This window comes from Micropterus salmoides, unplaced genomic scaffold, assembly GCF_014851395.1.
Source record: "Micropterus salmoides isolate LMB-PRFRI ecotype aquatic unplaced genomic scaffold, ASM1485139v1 Ms_hic_scaffold_1690, whole genome shotgun sequence".
Taxonomy (NCBI): domain Eukaryota; kingdom Metazoa; phylum Chordata; class Actinopteri; order Centrarchiformes; family Centrarchidae; genus Micropterus; species Micropterus salmoides.
The window spans coordinates 1-12,703 of NW_024040808.1; the positions used below are offsets into that span (position 1 = coordinate 1).

At 42.8% G+C, this 12,703-nt stretch overlaps 1 pseudogene; it reads right to left on the bottom strand.

Annotated features, from left to right (window-relative positions):
- Positions 1-5,169: 5,169 nt before the first annotated feature.
- On the bottom strand, positions 5,170-11,636 carry LOC119906605 (annotated as a pseudogene).
- Between the last annotated feature and the right edge of the window lie 1,067 nt (positions 11,637-12,703).

The following is a 12,703-nucleotide window of genomic DNA, read 5'->3' on the forward strand; positions in this document are numbered from 1 at the left end:
GTTTGGTGCAGATGTGAGAAGTTATAACAACTTCCTGTTTCATGGTGAATCATCGATTTTAGACTCCATTCCATGGACACGCCCATTGACGAAAACACACAGATAGCACAACTTTTCATTGTCAATGCCTTTAGAAGGCACAGCAGAAATTTGAAGCCAATTAGATTAATTCTGTAGGAGGAGTTCGTTAAAGTACGCACCCTGTAAACGGTGAAAAATGGGTTAAAATCGCACTTTCAATTCAAAATGGCTCACTTCCCGTTGAGTTTAGGATATGGGTTCTTGAGGCTTTTGTGTGTGTCTTGATGTCCGTAGAAATTTTCGTGCATGTAGGTTGACTGTGGCATGGGGACTAATTTTTTCCAACTTTGAAGGTGGCGCTGTGGAGCCATTTTGCCACACCCATGTGCGAGACCCTTAAAATACATTATTTTTCGCCACGCCTGGCGTGTGTGCAAAGTTTTGTGGGTTTGCGGGGACATTTAGGCCATCAAAAGTGGGATTCATTGGGAGAAAGAAAGAGAGAATAATCCTTACAATTTCAATAGGGTCCTCGCATGTTTCTTGCTCGGGCCCTAATCATACAACATGATAAACCTTACTGTGGTGATTTATAGTTTATAATTCAGTCATTAGCAACATAAAATCATTCTCTTCAGACACCTACAGTAGAAATGTTTAATTTTCAGATTAAACACCAGGTGGCAGCAAATCACAGCACTGTCACACCACCGTCAACCAGTCGGTGGTGTTTGTCTGACTTAGTGTAGGCATTCATTTTGGTGTTGTCAGGTGTGAACACAGATTAAACATGCAGCTTAACTCAGTTTAACCATGTTTGAAGCCATACAATTGTGATGTATGTTTGTTGACATACAAAATATAATAGACCAACATCAAGACATTACTACAAGCACACCTTTAAATGACACATTGAGCAGGTGTCATGGGCACAGCTGAAGGGAGAATTGACTTCTGCAGCAGCTAGAAAAGTGTCCCTAAGTTAGAATACATTATCTCTCAGTAAAGATACATCATATCCTCACTATATGCAAAAACAAATCCAAGTTCTGCATATATGTTTGGCTGCACTTAATGGCAGCCAATCAGAGCATAGAATCAATCCTAGGAGTTAGACATTCAGCCAAAAACACTGACTATTCAGCCCATAATGTGATGCCGTTAAAGACCAGTGGGTAATTATTTATAGAGCCATGGTGCTGGATTGACATGCTGCCTGAGTGACTCATCACAGCAGAGGAATAAATCTACATTCCCCCCCGCCTTTAGAATCTGAATTTACACAGTAAATTCTTGTTAATCAATGTGAATGTGCGGAACCTTTCATGTTATTAGCTCAAGATTCCAGGCTGTCATGCTGTCGTTAAGCAACATTAATACATTTGTATTGGCCACTTTGGGGCAGTGACACAAGCTGCAGTGATATGTTATAACCTTATATAGTTGTTATGGCTAACATGTTGGCAAACAAAAGTCCTTGCAGATACAGAACAATATCAGCGTTCACCTGGAGTCGTGTTTGTGGCCACCAAATGAATATCCAGAATTCTCTCTCTGTTAGCTCTGTGTCTCTCTGTCTCCACCAGCTCCTCATCAAAGTATCTGGCTCTTTCTGCTAAATGCTCCTCTATGTTGACCAGCTGCTAAAACATAAAAAATGTTTAAAGACGCTAAAACACTTCAGAGGACTATGAGGAACCGCAGAGTCGGGTGATAATTCTCTGTGGGTTCATCACCTGGTCCATTATTAATAATGAGATATGTGTGCTTGTTTCCATGACTTCAGTTTGGTTTTTACAAGGCCAGAGAGAAGAAGGAAGAGGGAAAGGATAAAGGATGGAGGAGAAAACATTTAATAAATTCTCAAAATACGTTCCTTTTTAATTGCCAGACCATCCTCTAAATGTTTATTAATTTAGACCATCGCATTAATAAAACAACACTTTCAGACACTACCCCAATCGTTAATTGCGTCATTGCCGTTGGACAATCCGGTTTTTCTATCAGCACAATGCATGATGATATATATAACTTGGTTAGTGACCATCAGTCTTGTTGTGCCGAATTCTGCCTGCCTGTAGAGACTTGAATGCACCTCGTGGGTGGTAACACTCATATATGCTGAGAAAAGAGGTGGATGCAAATCTGGGCAGGTAGCATAACACATCTGTTCTGCCGAATTCTGCACCCACCTCTTTGCTGTGCTCATTGATCAAACACGGTAATCACCACGTCTTTTAGCTGAATCTCAATGAATGCTACTTCTACTAAGTGTAATAAAATATTAACGACTCTAAACGTTCAAAAAATATATACTTCGAATCATTTATCACCGTTGATGAACCCCACGAAGGATATTATAGCATTTAAAAGCAGTATTTGGAGGTGCATGCAAAACTCAGCATAATACCGGTTCCACTGGCAACACAACTCATAGTAGGTCTATCTCCGGAGAGGAAGCGGGCGCTAGAGCGTATAGGGTGAGAGAGAGGAGCCTGACGTAGACCACAGCTGTTGCAAACAACAGGTGCACGTGTAGAGCAGCAAGTTAGTTTGAAAACCAGTAGGGATACAACTCCAGTCATAGATAGAATAGAATGCAGCTGGGTTGTTTTTCCGTTTTGGTTTTAAAACAGAAAATCAAAAACAGATGTTTGTTGTTTGTTTTTTCCGATTTGGTATTGAAACATAAAAACCAAAGAACGAACCAATCACAGATTTCAGCGGCACTGAAATGAATCAAAACAGGACCTGGAAGAGCATTATTTACGGCATCATCCCAGATTAGCAACAGTGTGAAAGAGTATGGCAGGAAAAGAGGCAACACAGATCTTTGCTTTAAAAGCAGGTCCCAGTTTCCTCTGGGTGCTCCCTCACAGCCAGAAACAACTGGACAGCACCAACAGCTGGATGTGCATGCAGATAGAGCTGCAGCTTCCTCTCTGTTTTCTTCAGCACTGAGCTGAATTGAAGACAACACGCACCATACTGCGGCAGTCAGATCAGCTTTGGAAAGTGATTACAGGATTGAAACCTGCCTGCAGCAGTTTTTTATTGAGAGACTCACTGGAGTGGCCCTGATATGGTTAGCCTGCCACTCACTAAGTAGAGAGGAGGAGACACAATGAATTTGTGAGGCGACATAATGACTTTGACCCACGTGACAGCAAAGCTAAGCAGTATTTGGAGGTTCATTTCTACATTATGAAAGAGGGTTAGTGGGTAAAACAGTAAATATTGCAGGTTTATTTCTGGATGCTGGTAATTTACAGCTATTAAATGAAGAGTAATTAATATACATTTTTACTCATTTAAGTTAACCAAACAGCAGACTTATAAATTGAGTTACTAGCTGGTCAACATAGTGGAGTATTTAGCGGCTAAAGTCTCTATACTTCTTAAAAGTTGGTAAAGACAGAGCTAAAAGAGTGAACATTGGAAATGAGTCACCAGAAACACGTCTCTAAATGAAAGTTTGGTTTCTACGAGGCGCACCCTAACCCTCTGCAGCATTTGAAGGCAACTATATGCTAACATGTTAAACCTATAAGACCATATGTCATGTATTTTGTAATGTAACCATTACAGCAAGTTTAATCTACAAAGTAATTTATATAATATGGTTGTAAAAAGTTCACTTCTTTCTGAAATGTATTGAAGTAGAGGTATAAAATAGCGGAAATATGAATAAAGTACAAGTATCTAAGAATTCTACTTAATGCTTCATTCAGAGATTTTGGCTACATGGCTGCACCCAGATCTACATGGCATTATCATCTGATGAATATAATCCACTAACCAAATGTATTGAAGAAATTAACAACTGTATGCTCTGCTATTTCCTGCAACTCAATATGAATAAAACTGAAGTTATTGTCTTAGGTGCCAAAGAGGAGAGACTTAAAGTTTCTGCTCACCTTGAATCCCTTTCACTAACAACCAAAACTCAAGTCAGAAATCTCGGTATAATCATTGATTCAGATTAAAATCTTAACAGCCACATCAAAACCATTACAAAATCAGCTTACTATCACTTTACACGCAACAATAAGTAAGAATCTTATGTCCAAGGAGGACCTTGAAAAGTAGTATACAGTATACATGCATTCATTTTTAGTAAACTGGATTATTGTAACAGTGTTTTCACGGGCCTCTCTGAAAGCTCGATTAGACAACTCCAGCTCATTCAGAACGCCGCTACTAGAGTTTTAACCAGGACTAGGAAATCTGATCACATAACTCCAGTTCTGAGTTCACGTCACTGGCTTCCAGTGAATGAAAGAATCAAGTTCAAGGTTTTGTTGCTCACTTATAAGGCAGCTTCAGATACTGGACCTCTTACAGTTCCCTTCATAAGAACAAAACATGGAGAAGCAGCAATTTTATTTTTATGCTCCTCATGCCTGGAATAAGTCTTAAGACATTCCTGTTCTCTGAGGCTTTTTAAACCTTTACAATCGTAATCCTCACTACTTTTTATCTGACCTTAAGTTTTTAACCAAGTAATCATTTCATTGTTTTAGTCGTGTTTTTAATATCAATTGTCTTTTCAATTTTAATTTATCTATTTTTCTGAAGTATTTTTGCATTTGTATTGGCTTCTTCATATTTGTAAAGCACTTTGACAGACAGATGTCCATTGTTTTAATATATAGTGCCTGTTAATTATTAACATGTAGTGTTTGAGGGCAGCAGAACAAGCTGAAAACACGCTGAAAAACACATTACATTACCGTCCAGATGTTGTGAAGAACATGTTAGCAAACTATACATCCAACAGTGACAAAAAAATTTGCATTCATTTGGAGTAGTGTAGCTCGGTTTGAAACAGCTCCTGAGCGAAATATGTATCTCTTTAGCTGCTAAGTGCTCCAGTATGTTCACCAGCAAGTCACTAACTGTCACTGTTGTTTGGGGCAGGGCGTGTTGCAGAAAGTGAGTTTATCTGAGCTTTTTTATCACAGCATTATGTCATATGGTAGTGGGTGTTAAAAATAACACTTTTTTCTACACCACTTCTGTAACCGTCAAATTTCCAGCACTTGCATGAGCTTCCATTCTGCGATAATCTCTCATATGATCTCATATTTGCAGTAACAGTTCATTTCAAAAAGCCTTGCTCAAATAACAAAGCAATTGATACCAGCATTTTCATTTTTTGCTTTTTATTTTTGCAAATAGGAAAATAGCATTTCTGTTATTCAAAAAAAAATAATAATAACACAGCCTGTGTTCAACCAGATATACCGGCAGGACTGAGAGAGAAAACAGAGAGAGAATTGGATGATGATGATGATGATGAGAGAATACAGGTCTGGATGTAGGTCAGTAGAAGCAGCCTGGGGAGGCTCAGACACAAAGACAGTATTGGTTCAGACAGATAAACACATCTGCCAGTCTGTCTGCTTTGAATGGATTTCTACATTACTGCGCATAGTTGGTTTTAAGAGTGAAACCTAATGTACCCATAATGCTAAGTGACAAAGATCTGAGGGTGATTGCAGTGTACTGCTACATGCAGAAGTACTCTACTTTTGAGTTTATCCAAAAGCACCAATGTTGCTCGAGCTAAGTTAAGATTGCCAGTAGCCTACTGTTCGTATTAAGTACGTGTCTGCTGGATCAACAGAGACAATCCAGTTATGTGAAGCATCATGCTGTCAGTTATACAGTCTCTTCATGTGGAGCACTGGTAGGTTAACAAGCACCAAAGTGTTGAGCTCCAGGAAGAAATGATAATAGTGACTGCACCGTGCAGTTTAACCTTCCTTAGAAAATATGCTTTTTTCTTTTGGCATGTTATGGCTCCGGTACGTTTTATGGAATTGCCATAAGAGCACAATACAATGTTTCACTAACACAAGTGCACTTAAGACCAGCAGACTCAGCTTAATGGTTTGTGAATGGGTAGAATGGGACTCCAAATCCCAAACCATAATCAGTCTGACATTCCACAGCTACAATCAAACTTATTTAACGGACCAAAATCCTCTCCAGAAACACGACTGAATAGCTTAATGCACTGATTGAAATTTCTTTGATTAAAAAAACATCTATATAGAGGCTACAAGCTGTACACGTTATCTTTGTCCTTTATGTTCAGTACACATTATATTGACTGTGCTAATAGAGATGATTGAATAGACGTTAGCTGCCTTTCCAGCTATTAGCTTTTCTTGCTGCTATACAGTAACTGCTACTGTAAATAAGAGAGCAGTGTTTCATGTCATTTTTTCACCATTGAGCCCACGTTACACATAGACAAGAGTTGTTTTCTAGGCCGCATAAGTCGGCTGCACAATGATTTCAAGAGAATTTCAGAGAACAAAGAGCTTATAAACTGTCACGCACCAAAGGTGTCGTTTTCATGCTCTCACAGGGCCACAACAGGAATTTCTGGTTTGGTTGGTTCAGAATCACAGTTAAATAAGAGCAGTCATATGATAACAGGAGGATCATGTGAGGTTTTGTGATAGGGGCAAAGGCATCAATGGAGATTAGGGCATACTGGGGCTGAGCAAAGGCATACGGGTCAAAACAGGGTGCATAATGATTGGACAAATGCAATAAAAGGCCAGGGTTGGATGCATAAAACAGAAGTTCTTCTCAGCTTGGCCAAATTGTGAGCAAAGCCACAAATTTACACAAGTTCTGACAAAAACATCTCAGCATTTACTCCTAATATCATTGAAGAGTCATGCTGTTCGTTCAGAATTAACTGTAACTCTCAAAATCAAAGCATTTAGAGGAGATTCTGCTGCTTTAATCATCATTTCACCCTCTGTAAAAACAGTTGCAAGTCTTATGATTAGAACACGTCACAATAAATGTGACGCAGCGTAAATTTGCACTTCAGCAACGTACTAAAACATTGGGAAGCTTTATCCATGTGGACCCTGAAGACTGGCTTTGAGGAAGAAGGGCGATCACAAAAGTAGAAACAAGATTATAGAATTACATACACTCCTATTACTGGTTACCCCCTGCTTCCAACAGCACCTGGTAGCTTGGGAACAGGAACAGTAGTGCAAGTAATGGCTGCAAGAGGGGCCTCTGTGAGACGGTCTCCTGTTAGCTGTTTTGTCTTTGTTTTTGTGTGTGTGTGTGTGTGTGTGTGTGTGTGTATAAAGGCCAGGAAATCCACTTTCAGCTGAGTTTCTTCCTGAGGTGAGGAGCTCAGTATAAGACAAGCTGCTCAGAAGGAACAGTGGAAGATAAACACCAGGGAGGAGTGACAGGAAGGAAACTATGAGGGGACAACAGTAGCCAGCTCTCAAGATTCTTCTGAAAGTTCTGCTTGTGAAGCACCAAAAGTCCTGAGAGAGACCCCCCCAGGCCAGGGCAGGCTGGATAGGTGCAGGGCAAGGTTTAGGCCAGCTGAAGGTATCACACAGTGGCTCTGATAATCCTGCTGGGCCTGGAGCTGCGGTGGACCTTCATGTGTTTGGATAAGTGATCACTGCGGGCGAACTTCTTCTCGCACAGCGAGCACTCGTACGGCTTGATGCCGGAGTGAGAGCGGCGGTGACGAGACAGTTCGTCGGATCGGGAGAATCTGGCAACACAGGAGCAGGTGGGTGAAGTTAGGAACACAGTAACAGAGAGACACATTAGCACACTGGCTAATTTTCTGCTAAGTGATGAGAACAGTCCCAGGCCTGACCTAACTCTGGTGTTCAAGGGCCAAGAGTTCTAGGCCCCCAGAAAGAACACTGCTGTGGACCTGTTATAAATAATTCACACATCGTAGTAGGCTTTTTGAGGACTCCTACAAACATTTTTACCATAGACTGTATATAAAATTAATAAATAATAAAATAACATTTTTACCCTACTAGTCAAACTCACCAAAACTGTGTATCCCCTAGTTACTACACTGATGAGTGCACTCAAAAGTTTCCATCATGGACAGAAAAAAGCAGAGTTTTTGCTAAAAGTCCCACAATGCAATGCAAATTACAGCAATCACACTACACCTCTGATGATGACTGACAAAGGCCTGAAATATCAATGTGATCCTCACTATACTGTAAACTACTGGCTGGTTCTTATGTTGGGAACAGGGGATCAGTGATGGAGAGATTCAGACTCAGCACATGTTGAGTGATGGCAGGATCGCATCCACGTTCACCCTGAGCTCAAGTTTTAGTTCCTGTCTTGTGCTTTCATAAGCAGCAGAATATGGTAGGTATGCAGCTAAGGATGTGGATTGGTGAATTATATAGTTTGAAAAAAAATGCTTTTAGAAGTGCTCTTTAATTACTATTCAGCCCTCTTACGCTGGCTAACGTTAGCAGATGACTGTATCAGCCCTGGGAAAATCTTCCAGAACGTTGATATACTCCTGTAATCTTGCAATGTTCATTTTGTGCTGAAACAAATACTCAGTGAATCAGTTAATTTACTGAAAGGAAAATTATTCAACAATTATGAGTAATCAGTGAAGTCATTACAAAATATCACTGATTTCAGACTGTAATGTTTCTTACATAGTAAGTATTATACATAATGACAACTGACAAATTTCCTTCATTTCACCATTTGAGGTTTGAAGGCACTTGAGGCTGAAACCTGACAAATATATGGAAGCTACACTCCAGTATGAGACAAAATGACTGTCACTATGGTAATGTTCCAGAGTTGTTAAGTCTTCCTTATAGTATTATAAACCACCCTGCATGTTTTGACATGTGAGCCCCCTGCAAACTCCTGGATCTGTTTCTCTGCCTGGACTTCCTGGTTCGTGTTTCACCATCTCACTACTACCTGCAGCCCTTTGCATTGACCAGTGGGAAAATCTCCAAAAGCTTGGTGTATTCCTTAAATCTCCATGATAAATGTAGTATTTACAGTTAAAAAGTGGTACACATGGGAAGAGCCACATACCTCCAGCCACACTCAGGCCAGCTACACGTGTAGGGTTTCTCTCCCGTATGCCGGCGGAAGTGAGCCTTCAGATGGCTGCTTTTGGTGTACATCTTCTCACAGCCTGGATGGGAGCACTTATGGACCCTCTCTGTAGGCGGCACTCTGGTCATACGCGGGGCCACAGCCTTCAACAGACCACTGCCCGGCCCCCCGACCCCAGTCACACCCGTGATCTCTATAGTTCTCATGGTGATAGGCAGAGGGGCGATCTTCACGTACTTCTGGTCAGCTGACTTGGTATCTCCACTATTTAGTGATAACAATGTGGTGGGGGTGGAGGACACCTGAGGGGCCAGCAGGGTGACATTTCGTCCTGCCGCACCCTGGAGCCCCATGACCAGATGAGTGAGCCAAACGCCACTTTGGGCCCCAGGAGGAGAGCCTGCTGGGGTCTGAGGCTGGGCCAGAGGTAGGGGCTGGAGCTGGAGGACCAGCGGACTGCCCAGGAGCATTGGTGGGGTTAAGGTGGATGGTGAGGAGTTAACTTGGACAGAAGGGGAAGGGTCAGCTGGGCTGGGGCTGTTCTGCTCGTTCTGAGGGGTGTTTGGGTTTGAAGTGCAATGGGAGGTACTAGTCCCTTGGTCACTGGAAGTCTCTGAGGACACAGCCAGGAGCGCAGTGGAGGATGGCGAGTCACTGCATGGGACAGGGGAGGCCTCCTCTTTAGGGGCCAGAAGCCCTCTTTGACTAGTTCCATCTTTTCCCTCAAGAACTCCTCTATGTCCTCCAGGGTCGGCGAGAATGGGGAAGAGGGATGGAAAGAAAACTCTGGCAGCTTAGGCTCCTGACTCGCAGGTTCCTCTTCTCCCACTGCTCCGAGGAGAATATGCAGATGCTCCTCCTCATCTTCGTCTTCTTCCTCCTCCTCCTCATCTTCCTCCTCTCCAGGGCTGGAGCTGCGCATAGCCCCCGGCTCCCTGGCCTCAGGGCTGTCGCACGAGGCCAAACTGTCCCCCTCGCTGTGCGCTCCGTCCCCCTGGCCGAGGGAGAACAGGCTGCTGCTGCTGCTGCTGTCCCTGAACAGGTCATTCTCCAAAGTCAGCGTTCTGCTGCTGAGAGACACCATTGATCCAGGCCGAACGCAGAAGACAGGATGTCGAGGAAACACTATCCAGAAGTGGGATTACACAAATCTGCAAAGGCAAGAATGAGACTGGATTTTATTTCCCAGCAGAAAGTAAAAGTGCATCAGCAGTTATGCATTTACCTCAATGGCTGGAATTTAAACTTTAAAAGGTAGGTGCTACAGGGTGCCTCTGACAACAAAGAACATATTCAAGAAATCACTTCTGGCAAAAGTGGATTTCCCCTCTCTTCATTTTTGTGTCTAATATTGGATTGCTTGCCAGGTGGGCCAAAGACACCTTTCCACTTTGGTAGACAATAAAGTTCTGTCTTAAATTTGTTTTAAAGTTTGTGAACTGTCCATCCCATCGTGATTCTGCTTAAGTGAATAAACAGTAATACTGAAGCCCTTCCACAGACCAACGTTTCGATACCTTACACTCATCAGTAGAGAGTTTGGGTTCAGTGTCCTGCTCAAAGACACTTCGGCATGTAGACAGAACAGGAGCCAGGGATCAAACTACCAACCGTGTGGCTGGTCAACCAGCTCATGGCCAGATTAACTTGTCTGGGGGGGCTGGGACAAAAATTAGCTGTTGGGGCCCCTACTGAGCCTTGTGTATGAACCCCACCTCTAAGTTCCCATGAAGTGAGTGCAAAGGTTGCTCTATGGTAAAATAATACCTAACTTGTGGTAGTTTGATTTAATCCAACTTCATCATCTTCAACTCCATCATCATAACTTCACTAGGAATTACGCACCATGTGAGCAAAATATAACTAAAAGATTTCAGGTCTTAAACTACATTCTGACACAAGGCCTCTAAACAAGTTGCTAAAACGCGGTAATCACTGCACATGCCTTTAGTTGTCGTGCAGGCCACTTCCTCCTGACATTAGATATTCCATCTTTTAAACTTTGTGTTGTCAAATATACTGCCCCCTTAAAGGAATATTCCCCCTGAGTCTTCAATATTTAAAAGGTCCCTCTTCATCTCTAAAATCTGCTAGCACTGGCCAGATGTCATTCAGCTGTTTACATATGTACATGAAGTCAGGCAGTGGTAAAAGATCTTTTATAAAAGGCCTATAATGGAAACTTGCACATGCACATTTGTAGTGTAAGAAAGGGGGGGGGGGGGGGGGCAACTACGATTCCTATTAGGTCCGCAGACTTCAAATGAGAGTCCAGATAGCTGCGTCCCATTTGCTTATCTAAAGGCTGAGCTGCTGCTGTCAGAGCAGGCACATGTTGCAGCAGGGCCTCAGACTTTCCGTCGTGCAGAGCTGGGCGCTGGGTAAACACGGCCCGCACTGACGCGCCCATGAGCGTATGGGGAGGACAACTAACCCGGGCCAACGATCGGCCTGCCAGCGGAGAGAAACCGCGTACTGGCTGCTTCTGTAAAGGACGAGCAGCACGGTGACCCGCCAGCACAGGAATCCACGAGTCTCAAGTTCGGCTGGGTCAAAATGTTCTATTTATAACGCTGCTCCTCTGTCTCTCCGGATGATCCGAGCAGAAGATCCCCGATATTTGTCTGGACCTACCGTGTGCGGTTCGGAGGCTCGGCGGAGAGAGCGGCCGTCGATGGTTTCCAGAGGTCCGTGTGTGCTGCTTTCCTCGTCGTGTTATTGTCGTGGCACGCTCACAGCCCGTCCTTGCCACGGGTCCATGTTGGCATTCCTTTTCCCAGCGTCACGTGACAGCAACGCTGCACAACTAGGAGGCACGGGTCCTGTTCCGCGCCTCTGATTGGCTGAGCGCCGCGGAGGCTCGCCCTAAAAGGGGCGCTCTGATTGGCTGCCGCTCGATAAATTCTGGCTGCCATGTGTTGATGGAGGGATCGCTATACCACGACTCAACGGGATACACTGTGGCCTAGTGGCGGTGGACACGGGGTGGACAAAATAATGGAAAGACCTATTAATGTAGCAGCAAAGTCAGATCCATCAGAAGCTCCAGCCTGTGAAGATGGGGATAGATCTGACAACATCCTGCTGCGCTTGGATTTTTATAGTTTGCTAATTAATAGGTTGAGAACTGAACACACTTTTTGATTACCATTTTTGGGGTTAATGTAAAGATTATAAAAACAACTTAAGGACGCCTTGCTGACCTTCATCATAGTCAGTGAGGAAGTGATGAATGTTTGAAAAATCTAAAGTGGGATTTGCATATGCAAGAGAAAGTATGAATGATGCAGGATACATCAGCCACTGAGAGTCTATTGTGTTTTTCATGTTTATTTTTTATTTTTCTATGTTCATCAAGTAAATAAACTACTATAAAACATTTTGCATAATACATTTTACACTAGCTGCAGGCTCTGTTTTCATGTAACACAATTCTAAGAGTCTAAACATAAGTCATAGGCTACTTGGATTTCTGTTACCAGGAATTCCAACACAGATGGCAAAGTGCCCTCAACTTTCTGTTGCGTCTTACTCTCTTTACACACATGTATCTACATGCGACTGCAGTAGAAATCCTTGCAACTCCCTTTACCTGGAATATATTCTTAGTATATTCTTGTGCAGCTACCACCGGCCCCCTCAAGGTCCATATCGAGATTAAAAAGCACACAACAAAATGTACTCAAAGAAAACAGCTGGCAGCAAAGCCTCCCAGTGGCAAATACTTCCTGCTAAAACCTCACCAGTACCACACTTCATAAGTACAGAGGAG